Genomic DNA, 13932 nt, shown 5'->3' with positions numbered 1-13932 from the left:
AACCATGCCATTTTCAGTCTTTGTCATTTATAGACAGTTGTTGTTTTACTCTGATGATCTACAAAACTGAAGATCTTCAGGAAGATTCATAAAAAGGACTTTTTGACACATATAGGTTTCTGATAATTTTTAGATTATACCACTGAACTGGGTAAGAAATAACAAAACTGTAATGGAAAACCTGATGGCTTGTGAAACTACTAACAAAAGATCTAAATCAACAAGAATTAATTACATGTGACTGAATGAACTGATGAGTAAAATTTACAATTTTATGACTTTTTCTCTTAAATATTACTGGCTCTTACTATTTTTTTCCAGATAAGAGTAAAACTTTCCTCTTATGCCAACTATGATGAGCAGCAAGTTGATAAATTATACCTTTGGAAATGAAGATAAGACATTTATCCTTTTCTCTCTACCTGATCTTTCCAGAATTTGGCTTCTCTATCTGGCTCCCCTCTGGATTTGTTGGCTTATTGCGATCCTGATTACAACTAGTTATACTAATCAGCGTTGTAATTTTTTCTCTTTGTTGTTTTCAGACGTTTTGTGTCTCTCGCTGCTATACTATGACCTTATTAATGCTACTACCTATATTACTTATATCCTATTTTATAATATTGTTGTTCCTTGTTGCTCCATTACTTGATGTGTAACCAGATCTCTGACAAAACAAATGATGGCTAATTGTCTTGAGGAAATTGATCACATATATAGCTCTATACAAAATTACCTATAATAGTACAACTCTAGTTATAGGAAAAAGCAACAAGGGAGAAACAATTCCTGGATCATAATAGACTAGTAAAAAACATAATCCAGAGAATTTTTAGGTTATTAACAGGGCCTAATCCAGATATAGCATTTGAATAGCCTTTCAACAAAATCCTTGCCTGACCCAGGAATGAGCATTCCTAGTGCTGTGGGACAAATTGGTCATAAAATGCCTCCCAAAACATGGTCAACTTTATGACCAAAAGGAGGGAATATGTAAACAAAAAGAAGAGCCTTGGGGCTTCCCTGGTGGCGCAGTGGTTGAGAGTCCGCCTGCCGATGCAGGGGACACGGGTTCGTGCCCCGGTCCGGGAAGATCCCACATGCTGCGGAGCGGCTGGGCCCGTGGGCCATGGCCACTGAGCCTGCGCGTCCGGAGCCTGTGCTCCGCAACAGGAGAGGCCACAACAGTGAGAGGCCCGCGTACCGGAAAAAAAAAAAAAAGAAGAGTCTTGCTCATCATCCAGTTATATAAAGGGTTAATATAACCCACTGACCTGAGGGGAATTCAGAGTGGAGAAAAATAGGATGGAGCATTCTGTGCTTTGGATGTATGGCCCCTAAATAATAAAGATGCATTTCTAAGGAAGATTCTTGCATCTTCCCATACATAGAAAAGCACTAAAATCATTCACTTGAGATACATTTGTGTGTGTGTGTGTGTGTGATTAGCAATAATCTTTTAGGAAGATGTATGCTTGACCCATGTATTCCCCAGATAAGGTGCACTCAGCCACCCCTCCACCCCCTGCCCCCCGCCCCCCTCACTGCGTAGCTTGGGAGATCTTAGGCTTGTGCAGTCTTAGTTCCCTGACCAGAGATTGAACCCGGGTCATTGCAGTGAAAGCACCGAGTCCTAACCACTGGACAGCCCGGGAAGTACCCAAAATTTCATTCTTATAAACTGGCTACTCCCCAACCTCTTAGGAGCAGTCCCCTCAGAGCTACTGAGAGGCTATTTCCAGGTCTATAGTCCTCAGTAAGTTCCTTGAATGAAACTTAACTCACAATTTCTACGTTGTGCATACAGCAGGAATAATAAAACATTCCTTTTGTTGGTTTTTGACCAAACCAACACTTAGCTGTCTTTTGGTAAATTAACAAAGAAATGATCCAGTCTGAAGGAGTTGTTTCTCTGTTCTGATGCCTTAATTGGCTGCTTCAGGGCCCATCCAAGAGGACTTTGCTAATCAAGGTGTGATCCAAGGACCAGCAGGAATGGGCATTACCTGGGAGCTTGTTAGAATGGGAGAATCTCAGAACCCACTCCAGACCTACGGAATCAGAAACTTCATTTCAACAAGCTCCCCAGGTGATTCATACACACAGTAACTTCTGAGGACTGCAATAGAATTCTTACTTGTCCTATAAACCCATTAGTGAGATTACAAAGGAAAAACAAAGCCAGGGAATGAATATATTGTCTATCTTTTTAACACAACTGACTGTTGGTCACCAGCATAGCACGAGTTTTTTCCTTGGTTACCATTCATTCATTCACTCATTCACCAAATATTTGGGAGGCAGATAAGCAAGCATAATAAGTAATTAACATCTATTGAGCTTGTTTAACCTTCTAGACATCCACGAGGTTATTATGCCCATTTCGTATGTGGGGATATTGAGGAGAAAAAAGAGAAAAAGCAAGATGCCCCAGATGACACTAACTGTGCAGTGGAGGAACCGGGATCCGAATACATGCCTCTCTGAATGCAGAACTTACGTCCACCACTCTTTGCCGACCACATGAGTGTACATTCATTCTCTCCCCCGTACAGGAATGTTGCACAAGGTCAGACTTCCCCTAGTTAAGTAGCCGAGTTCCTCCTCTGGCCCTGTGCATCGGGGCCAACAGCCAAGATCGGGGGCAGAGGAAAACAGTAACCAAGTCCCAGAGCTAACACTTTCCGGGAGTCTGGACCGAGTCTCGGGAGCAGAAGACTAAATCTGCGACATCCTGGTCACAGGACACAAACACCTAGACTTGCCATTTCATCCATCCCTCCATCTTGGTCCTCCCAGCATGGTACTCCGAGGCGAGAAGAAAGCCTAGACCAGCCTTCCCATAACCAAAATGGCCGCCACACACTCCCTGCCCACAGCTGACATGGTAGCCTCCGTTTGGTCTCCATGGTAACGCAGGCCGCTCTTTTCGAGCCGGCCTAGGCCAGGCTTGTAGGGAAATGAGGGGAGTTTCCCTCCCCCTCATTTTTGCGACAGTTGCCGCGAAAGTCACGGCAGTTGGCTGGTGTCAGCTGATTTACTGCAGCGGCGGTGGCGGTGGCGGTGGCAACGGCAGCTTGCAGCCTCTCTGTAGAGACGGAGGCTGGGCTGGGGTTACAGTCCAAAGTTTTCCCACCAGGATTTGCCCACCCCACCTCCTCTCTGGATACGTCCTCGCCTTGTCCTCTTTGCCAGGACGCCTGCAGGTGGTGGGACAGAAAACATCGAGGCATAAGATGAAGCTGTGACAGGTAAAGGGCTTTCGAGCTTCCCCGGGGCTGGGGGGACCCCAGCGCGGAATGTGCCCTCAACGTGAAAGTCAGAGGCCGGGGTTCGAGGGTCACAGCTCCGCTCCAACTGGGGGCGGTGCCAGCTGTCAGAGCGCAGCTGCTGGAAGCTCTGGTCTGTGCGGCGCCTGCAGGTTCAGGCCCACGACTAGGCGCCTGTGCCTGGAGCGTGGGTCCTGCCAGGGGTCTCTGGGACTCCTTGGCCTAGTGAGTGACATTTGCTACTGGTGACACTGGCTTTGGTCTTGAGATGGGACCGCCTTGCCCGCAGTGGCAATCTAAACGGGGTGAGATGCTTAATGTTGATGGGTGGGTGATTCTTAACAGTGCTTTTGGGAAATGCTGTGCTTGCTTTTGGGGTACACATAGCCTCTCCTGGTACTCTTAGTTTGCCCTTGCCTAAGGTACTGAGACGTCTGTTAGTACACCTGCCCGCTCTCATCCCTTTGCCCTAAGACTTGGTCTAAGAGGATTCCTGCTATGCCTGCTCCCTTACTAGTGGGTCCCAGCGTTCTGAAGCTATATGTTTGGAGTTAGCAATACCCTGCCTTGGATTCAAAAATTACGTTTTATGTTTTGATTCACTTGCTATGTAAGTTTCTCAGGTCCTAGAATTTGAAACTATGGCAGCTACAGTTGCATCACAGACAGCACTGGAATTGTTCATGGCTGCTGATTTTAGGGTTCAGTGAGAGCTACAGCTTGATTTTGCATTAGCATTTGCCAGGAGCCAAAAAAGGCAAGCTGTGACTCTTTCCGACGTTTATTGTTTAGGGCTTTATGGGCAGGATGTCAAGAATTGCCTGTTATATGAGAGAAATTGATTGAGTTTTTGAAATATACACACACACTTCTTTATAAGTAATTTGTGACAGTATGGAGGTGGAGGACAGCTTAAAAGTGAAAATAATGTGTTGAAATGCTTTTATTATTTCAAATCGGGCAAACAGAACAGTATAAATATGTAGTAAATGCCTTGTTAATTTCCTTTTTAAAAAAAATGTATTTTATTAAGGGACTTCCCTGGTGGTCCAATGGTTAAGACTCCCTGTTTCCACTGGAGGGGGCGCAGGTTCGATCCCTGGTCTGGGAACTAAGGTCCTGCATGCCGCGTGGTGCGACCAGAAAAAAAAAATTTTTTTTTATTGAAGTATAGTTGATTTATAATGTTATGTTAGTTTCTGGTGTACAGCAAAGTGATTCAGTTGTACATATATATAATAGTTTGCATTTGCTAATCCCAAACTCCCAATCTATCCCTCCCCCCACCCGCCCTGTGCAATCACAAGTCTATTCTCTATGTTAGTGAGTCTGTATCTGCTTTGTAGATAAGTTCATTTGTGTCATATTTTAGATTCCACACGTGCCTTGTTAATTTTCAGAGATTATTGTGAGAAATTCATTTAAGTGTCTATCTTTATTTTAAAAATGCTTCAAACCCTACTTAACAGCAAGACCGGAGTGTACACTTTGTTTTTTCTTATTGCCACCTGTAGCTAAATTTTAAAAGATCTTGATAACTGGATAACTCAAAGGGACTGGGCTTTGCCTTGTTTGAATACCACTGTGGGAACTTAAATTTTGAGATAGTTAGCCTTTTCTTTCTTTTTTTTTTAATAGGGGGGAATACCAACATTTATTTACACTTGGGTTCAAGTTCAGAGCCTTCTTAGTATAGCGAAGTGGTAAAAAGCACAGATCCTGGGACTAAGGTTCATATTCCAACACAGAATAATAACTAAGTGACAACTGGCAAATGTTACCCACAGCCTCTTCAGTAAAGTGGGGAGAGCATCACCCCAGATTCTAGCAGCTATCATGACTGCCTCTGCCCCAGTGTCCACCCTGGGTACTCCACCTCGGAGGCAGCTCAGCTAAGAGTGTGGGCTCTGCAGGTCTCAGCTCAGTGATTAGGGTGGGACTCAGTGAGTTACTGAACCTCGGAGGTAGCCCCTAACTCCAAGACATTTCACCAAAGGCAAGAAACAGGAACGCGGACTGGTTCAAGGACTGAGTGAGATCTTACAATATCCTTTGGTTTTCATTTGGATATAAGCTGTGTTTTGAGGCAGAGGAAGCGAGGTGGTCTATCTGTGTGACAGGCTTAGCATCGCAAACTCTAAAGGTAGCGAGCTGGTTTTGTGCCTTTGCCATCGGAAGGTAGGGTGACATTTAGCCTTAGTGGTGTCCTCTATGTTATGTGAGTCCTTAAAGTTTGTTTTGTACCTCAAATGCAGAGGATTGAGTTAATTTTTTCAATTCAGTCATCATCATTGGGCTGTTCAACGTGTATCTCCGGATTTTTTCCGTTCATTGTCTTTTATATCCAGTTTCCACTCCCTTCCCTTGCCCACCAACCGATAGACAACCATTCTGACATGTATGATGTGTATCCTTCTGTTGGTATGTTATTAAATGTGTGTTGTTTTGGGTGCCCACATTTTATATACATTTATTTAATTATTTGTTTATTTTATTTTTGGCTACATTGGGTCTTTGTTGCTGCGCCGGGGCCCTCTCCGCCGCGGCGAGTGGGGGGTGGGGGGGCTACTCTTCGTTGCGGTGCGCGGGCTTCTCATTGCGGTGGCCTTTCCTGCTGTGAAGCGTGGGCTCCATGTGCGCGGACCTCAGTAGTTGTGGCTCGCAGCCTGTAGAGCACAGACTCAGCAGTTCTGTCGCACGGGCCTAGTGGCTCTAAGGCATGTGGGACCGTCCCGGACCAGGGCTTGAACCTGTGTCCCCTGCACTGGCAGACTGATTCCCAACCACTGCGCCACCAGGGAAATCCCCCTGGGCACCCAAATTTTAAATTTATAGAGATGATATCATGCATGATCTCATTAAAGTTTTTTCACTCCCTACTCTCTACTATTTAAGGATCTATTTGTGTTGCTGTCCATTGCTTCTAACTGATACACAGTACTTCAGAATTTCCATCTACTACAGTTTATATGCCAACTGTCCTATTTGTGGATACCCATGTAACGTTCATTTTCCTACCACTTTAGGCAATACTGTGATAAACACACCTTTTAGACCTCTGTGATGCTTTCTTTGAGATACATATCCAGCAATGTGATTTCTGGATCATAGGGTTTTCATATATTTTATTGAAGGATTGCCAGATTGTGTTCTAGAACAAGCTGCTGTGGTCTCTACACCTGCAGGTGGTTCGCGAAAGTTTCTGTATCCTTGTAACCCCACCAATGCTTAGTGTTATCCAGCCCCCTGCTTTTTCCAGACGAATGGATGCAAAGTGAAATCTCATTTTAAATTACATTTCACTATTACTCATGAGTTTGAGCCTTTCTTCATGGGCATTTTATCTTTCTGGGTTTTCCCTTTTGTAAAATTGTTTATTCCTTTACCCATTTTTATTCTGAGGTTTCACGCCTTGTTGACCTTCACAAGCTCCTTGTATTTCCTGGATACTAGTTCTTTAAATATTGTATCTGTTCCTATTCTGTCATTTGTCTATAACTTTTTTTATGATGTCCTTCATTGAACAGAAATTTTCTAATTGATATAATCAAATTAAAATTTTTTTGCCTATGGTTTGTGTTTTGGGGGTTTTGTTTAAGAAGTCTTTCCCCAATTCTGTGTCACAAAGTTACCTATTTTATGTACTACTAACTTTATAGTTTTCCTTTAAATTTATAGGTATTGAATACATCCAGAGTGTCTTTTTACATGTCACAAGCTAGAGATCCAGTTTATTTTCCATATAGTGTGCCAGTTTTCCTAGTGTCATTCTCTCCTTTTCCCACAGATAAGTGGTGCCACACTTACTGTATATTAACCTCTCATAGAAGCTCTGAAAACTGCATTCTGTTCCTTTGGCTTATTTGTTTGCTCTTGATCTACTATCATGCTGTTTTAGTACTGTGGCTTTGTATGGTTATTTTTTCCTACGTGAGTAAGTTTTCCTATTTATTTTGTTTTAGCTTTATTTTGAAATAATTATAGATTAAAGAAGTTGCAAAACTAGTACAGAGAGGTCTGGGTTCCCCAATGGTTACATTTCATATAACTTCACCCAATTTCCCTCAACTGTTACATTTTATACAACTATGGTGAAAGAGCAAAACCAAGAAATTGACATTGGTACAATACCTGTATATAGTTCTATGCCATTTTATCACCTGTGTAGGTAGATACCTGTAACTACCACTGCAGTCAAGATGCAGAAGTACTCTATCACCACTAAGACCTCCTTTGTGCCACCCCTTTTCAAGTCAGTTCCGTCTGCCTTCCTCTATTACCTCTAACCCCTGTTCACTAGTCAATTTTCCATCTATACTTTGATCATTACAAGTGTGCTGTATAAATGGAATTAGACAACATGTGACTTTTTGAGATTGAGACGCATCTGAATTGTTGGGTGAGACAATTTTTGAGGCTCATCCAAATTGTTGTGTAATTTGGGTAGTATTCCATGGTTATGTATGTGCCACAGTTTGTTTAAACATTCACTGGGACATTGGGGCTGTTTTCAGTTTTTTGCTATTACAAATAAAGCTGCCTATGGACATTCTTGCACAGGTTTTTTTGTGGATATAATTTTTCACATCTTCTGGGATAAATGCCTAGGAATGTGATTGCTAGGTGGTATGGTAAGTGTACGTTTAGTTTTTGAAGAACTTGCCAAACTGTTTTCCAGAGTGGCTGTACCATTGTACATTCCCACCAGCAACGTATGAGAGATTAAGTTTCTTTGCATCCTCGCCAGCGTTTGGTAATTGTCACTATAATTCACTGTGGTCTCAATTTATGTTTCCCAAATGGCTAATGATGTTAAATTTCTGGTAAGGCAAGTTTTTCATTCTTTTTCCATTTTCAAAGTTGGCTTAGCTATTTGTGGATTTTTATTCTTTTCTATATATTTTGGAGCTAGAGTTTCTAAAGACAGCACAACTAGAATTTTGATTTAGTATGCATTGAATTTATAGGTTTATTTTGGGGACAATTGACATTTTTATAATGTTAGATCACCCTATCCAAGAGCATGGAATGGCTTTCCATTTATGACTGAGCAGGAAGAAATTCTTTGCAGTTTTAAAAAATATCGTGAATAGATACTAATTTAAAGTAGATTATTGCTGATAGAAGAAAATGCTACTGATTTTCATATATTGATATTCTACCTTTGTGTGTGTGTGTTCTACTAGACAGAGATCAAAATCCATAGTATAAACCTTGAAATAGTTTTGGTACTTGTAGAGTTAGGCCTGGAACTAGGTAGTGCTTTTATTCCTGGTTTATCTGTTACATTTCTTTGTGACACTGTTTTGTTTGTTGCGATGGATAAACTCAATGATTAGAGTATGGGGGTTTATAGGTTCTAGTCCCATTTTGTCCATTCATTGTTGCACTTTACAGAGAGTTTGTAATCTTACATATATGCATGCCAGTGATCGTGGGCAAAACCAACTGAGAGCTTATGTATGGCTCAGTGAGATCCTGTCATCAATAAGAGGATACCTTACCTTTCTACTTATAGATACTATGATTGTGATGTTAACTTAGAATTCGAACTCTGTGCACATTCATTTGCCTTGATCTGTATCTGATACTTAAAACCACTTTGCTGATAAGAGCACAAAAGATATTATTGGAAGAAGTCCTACACCATGACTGCATTCAGAAAGTCCTGTCCAAGTGGAATTTTTTTGTTTTCTGTTAAGTAACATATACACGATATTCATAAAATAGTAAATATTCTAAATAAAATTAGGCATCTTTTCCAAAATGTGTTGGTGATGTTTAATGAAAATGTAGGTTTTTTTGGGCTGATGGTTTCTTGTGTTAGTAGTCGTCAAAAAATGTTGGAACAATAAAGTGTTAGGGCCCTGGTCAGTTCAGGGCAGAGAAAATTTCTGAAGTATTGGGAGTTATTCTGTAGGCTCTTGTAGAATAGAAAACTACTGGAAAGACGTGGCTTTTTAACCACTGCCTCCCATTCAGTTAGCAATTGTAATTTATGACCCTTCAAACTCACTGAAAACATTTTACTAGTGTTTTGCACATACATATTTCTCTCTGAATGTTGGTAGTTAGTATATGTCAATGATAACAGATTGATAGAATGTGCCAGTTACCTTCTGTTCTCACATTCAAGTTGTTTATTTGGCTGTCTTCCTTAAGGGCTCTTCTTTTTTCGAAACATTTCAAATACAAACAAACAGTAAAAAACCACCATTAACGGGAATGACAAGTTCGCTCTAATGTAATATCAGTTTACTTAGTTTGAAACAGTTTTGTGATTCACTAACAGGCCTTGGTGAGTGTGGTAGCGATTAGTTAATGTAAACCATGTTAGGTGATTTGCTGCATAGGTCCTAAGACATGTCTTGTTGTGTATGTGTCACAGAGTAAAAGAGGCTAGAATATAGGTGCAGCCTGCAGCTGGGGAAAAGCAATTAGTACATTAACAGGGATTTGATTAATACAACAATTGTATTAATTGTTGGCACTATTATAGAAAAATTCATTGAAAAGAAACTCTGAAATCCGAAGCATGTAAAATCAAGATGTATTTTAATTTATTGATGGGTACAACATTTTTAAAGCCAAGCAAATGAACGTCATTCATTACTTTGTTCATTTATTCAGTAAATATTTGGGTACCTCATATGTGGCAGAAATTCTAGGCGCTGGGAATACAGTATAGAACAAAACAAAAATCATCACCTTCTTGGAGCTTGTGTTATAGTGGCAGATTCAGACAGGATATAAATAAGTATGACACTTGGTATGTTAAATGATTGTAAGTGCTCTGGAGAAGTATAATAAAATACCATGGGAGTGGTGGATTTTGCAATTTATGCTGGTCAGGAAAGGCCTCACTGAGAAGATGACATTTTAGCAGAGACCTAAAGTGGTTGAAGGAGCTCTAAAGATGGACTTGCCATTACTTGAGATGCGGAAGACTGTGGGAGGGGCAGATTTGGGGAAGAAGACCAGAGACTCACTTTTGAACATGTCAAGTTTGAGAAGCTTATTAGCTATCCAGATGGAAATGTTGAGTAGGAAACTGCATATGTGGAATCAGAAGAGAGCCACCAGCTAGAAATTGGGAAATTGTTAATGTATAGCTGGTATTTAAAGCTGTGAGGCTTGGTGAGATCACTGAGGGAGGGAGGGAGGGAGTATTGCCAGAGGAGAGAAGTCCAAGGACTAAGCTCTGGGTATGCCAATATTTAAAGGTCAGAAAATGAGGAAAAATAGAGACTAAAGCCATGGACTTTAGCCTGCTACTAAAGGTAGCAGGAAAGTGTGAAGACTTGGGGGCCAAGTGAAGAAGTGTTTCAAGGAGGAGGAAGCATGAACTATGCCAAATGCTGTTGGTAGGTCAAGAAAGATGCGGATTATGACTTGACACTGGGTTTAGCAATGGGGAGGTTTTGGTGACCTTGTCAAGAGCATTTGTGTGACAGGTGGAAACTTTTCTATGATCTATGCATTGATATAAGGAGGGGGATAATGTTACAAATGAAGACATTCTGATTTGGAAAGAGGTACATTTTTCCTTAAGGTTACAGTTAATAAATGGGGGAGCTGGGTCTGCCCTAGTTAGTGTGACTCTCAAATCTTCATACTTACTCAACACAGCTTACTGATCCCCATATTGTGACAGTTCATCTTCTAGTTGGGAAAGCATGTTTGTTTTTTCTTCTGGGTATTTTAATTTATGAACAATGAGAAGCTTCAGTGCTCAGTTTAGAGTTTTGATGACAGTGTGAGGGAAAGCAGTAGGAATGGTTGGGGATGGAGGTGAGATTAGAGGTGGTTCGGGAGATAAGGTTGAAGTTGGTTCTACCAGATGGGATCTGTTTACCTAAAATGTAGGGGCTTGGTGGGCATAGTTTGCTTTTAGGTTAATCAGTAACTCTTGAAACTGAGGCAGGTTGGTGATGGATAGAGCATAAGTAGCTGCAGAAATTTGAAACGTGATTCATATGCCTCAAAATCTATGAATCATTTTTAAAATTGTGATTTATTTTTGACCAGATAGCTCTACAGTTCTTCAAAACCCAGCTCTTGCTTGCTCAGGGCTGACTTAGCAATGAGAAGTAAGTGTAGTCTTCTGTTGCCATCTGCTCATGCCACATGTTCTTTTGAAACAGAATACTGGAACTTCCTTTAGCAAAGCCATCCTAAAGTGTCAGGTTCACTGGGAGGAGATTTCTTGCCACTCAAATAAGAGAGGATTATCTTGTCAACTTAGCGACAAGCTTGGTGTTCAGAAGGTGGTGTCCCTCACAGCTGTTTAATTCCAGACACCCTTTGTTCTGAGGAAGCAGCTCAGTAATTCCTTCATGCATTTTCTGATCTAGCTATCTCATTGCATTATAATAAACAGTCTTCATTACCTGATTCAGTGTTTTCTAAGTCTTCAATGAGTTGATAGCAAAGGCACAAGCACAAAGAAAATTCTTAATATTAATGACTACTTCCTTCATCAAACCATGAATTTGACTTGAACACACTTTTTTGACAAATGACGTAGGGATGTTCTGAGAATTTGAATAAACCTTTAAAGATTTCTTTCTTCATTCATTGCAATGGTGGCAAGTAGGTTTAGTTATTTAGTCTGCAGTCCCTGCTTTTCATAATCCCCATTGGTAGGTGGGTAGTGGAGGCCTGCTTGCTCTTGTTCATGTGTGCCTGTTCTCATGAGAGAGAATTTGAGTTTGTTTTTGTCTGCAGGTCTCAGAGGGCCTGCCTTGGGGCACAGGAAGCAAACAGACCAAGACAGTATTGACTCTCTGGTGAAAATGCCTGTATTCCTGGGCTAGAAATACATCTTGCTTTTGCATTTGAGCATTAGAAAGGCAATATAGAGAAATGAACATTGATCTGATACTAGATTTTTCATATGTAATCTTTTATTATAGCTTTTAGAAATCACATGGGATACCAGTATCCCATGAGACTTTGCAGAACAGTATGGTCTTATCAGAGTATCACTCCATAGGTTATTCATGGTTTTAAAGGGGAAAATAGCCTTAGTCAAGTGGTCGTAGGTGGCATCACTGATAGTGGGACAGTGTGATGTTACGTCTTCTGTGGTGATGCAGTGTGAAGTGTACATCACCTATGAAGGATACTTGCCAAACATGTTTCACTTGAGTTCGATGATGCCTTTAGATCCAACTTCCAGTTTATAGGAAGAAGAGGAGATAGATGAACATGTGATAAATGACATTGTAAATAAACTCAGACAAATCTAAAATCTGGAACATTCTACAAGCAATTGGTTTTGTTTATTTAAAGTTAATATGAAGAGTGAAAGTTAATATGAAAAATGAAGTAGGACTCTTCTAGAACTAAAGAGTAAAGAGGCATCACAACCAAATGCAGTCAGTAAAACTTGAATATTTTACTCACTGGTTTTAAAAAAATTATAAAAGATATTTTTTAGACAGTCGAAGTAATTTGAATATGGACTGGATTTTAGATACTATTAGAGGATTATTATGGTATTGATAATGGTGATTGTGATAATGGCGTTGTGTTTATGAAGGAAAATGTTCTTATTTTTAAGCTTGGTATTTAGGGGTGAATTGGCATGATATGTGTAGGTTATTTTCAAATGGCTCAGCAAAAAAAAAATCTCTCTCTTTATATACACATGTACTGACAAAGGAAATTTGACAAAATATTATTTATGGAGTGATCTTTATACTATTTTCAAACTTTTTGTATATTCAGCATTTTTTGTAATAAAACGTTGGGGAGAATCACAAGGGGAAAAGTAAATATCATCTTAAGCCTTTTATTAAAAGAACAATCAAATTTCAAAAATATTCCCTTGGGGGACTTCCCTGGCAGTCCAGTGGTTAAGACTCTGCATATCCACTGCAGGTTCTATCCCTGGTCCGGGAACTAGGATCCCGCATGTCACACGGTGCAGCCACAAAAAAGGATTAATCTCCAAAACATACAAGCAACTCATGCAGCTTAATATCAAAAAAACAAACAACCCAATCCAAAAATGGGCAGAAGACCTAAATAGACATTTCTCCAAAGAAGATATACAGATTGCCAACAAACACATGAAAGGATGCTCAACATCATTAATCATTAGAGAAATGCAAATCAAAACTACAATGAGATATCATCTCACACCAGTCAGAATGGCCATCATCAAAAAATCTAGAAACAATAAATGCTGGAGAGGGTGTGGAGAAAAGGGAACACTCTTGCACTGCTGGTGGGAATGTAAATTGATACAGCCACTATGGAAAACAGTATGGAGGTTCCTTAAACAACTACAAATAGAACTACCATACGACCCAGCAATCCCACTACTGGGCATATACCCTGAGCAAACCATAATTCAAAAAGAGTCATGTACCAAAATGTTCATTTCAGCTCTATTTACAATAGCCAGGAGATGGAAACAACCTGAGTGTCCATCATCGGATGAATGGATAAAGAAGATGTGGCACATATATACAATGGAATATTACTCAGCCATAAAAAGAAATGAAATTGAGTTATTTGTAGTGAGGTGGATGGACCTAGGGTCTTTCATACAGAGTGAAGTAAGTCAGAAAGAGAAAAACAAATACCGTATGCTAACACATATATATGGAATCTAAGAAAAAAAAAAAAGGTCATGAAGAACCTAGGGGTAAGA

General features: G+C 40.4%; 1 protein-coding gene across 1 annotated transcript in view; it reads left to right on the top strand.

The window, feature by feature from the left end:
• The first annotated feature begins 3044 nt into the window (after window positions 1-3044).
• WDR7 (WD repeat domain 7) overlaps window positions 3045-13932 on the top strand; it is a 372564-nt gene continuing 361676 nt past the window's right edge. The window contains 1 exon segment of the mRNA XM_032602743.1: window positions 3045-3251. The gene's annotated coding sequence lies outside the window, so the exon portion shown is untranslated.

This window comes from Phocoena sinus, chromosome 14, assembly GCF_008692025.1.
Source record: "Phocoena sinus isolate mPhoSin1 chromosome 14, mPhoSin1.pri, whole genome shotgun sequence".
Lineage (NCBI taxonomy): Eukaryota > Metazoa > Chordata > Mammalia > Artiodactyla > Phocoenidae > Phocoena > Phocoena sinus.
The sequence above is the reverse complement of the archived record's forward strand: the minus strand, read 5'-3'. Positions and strand labels throughout refer to the sequence as shown.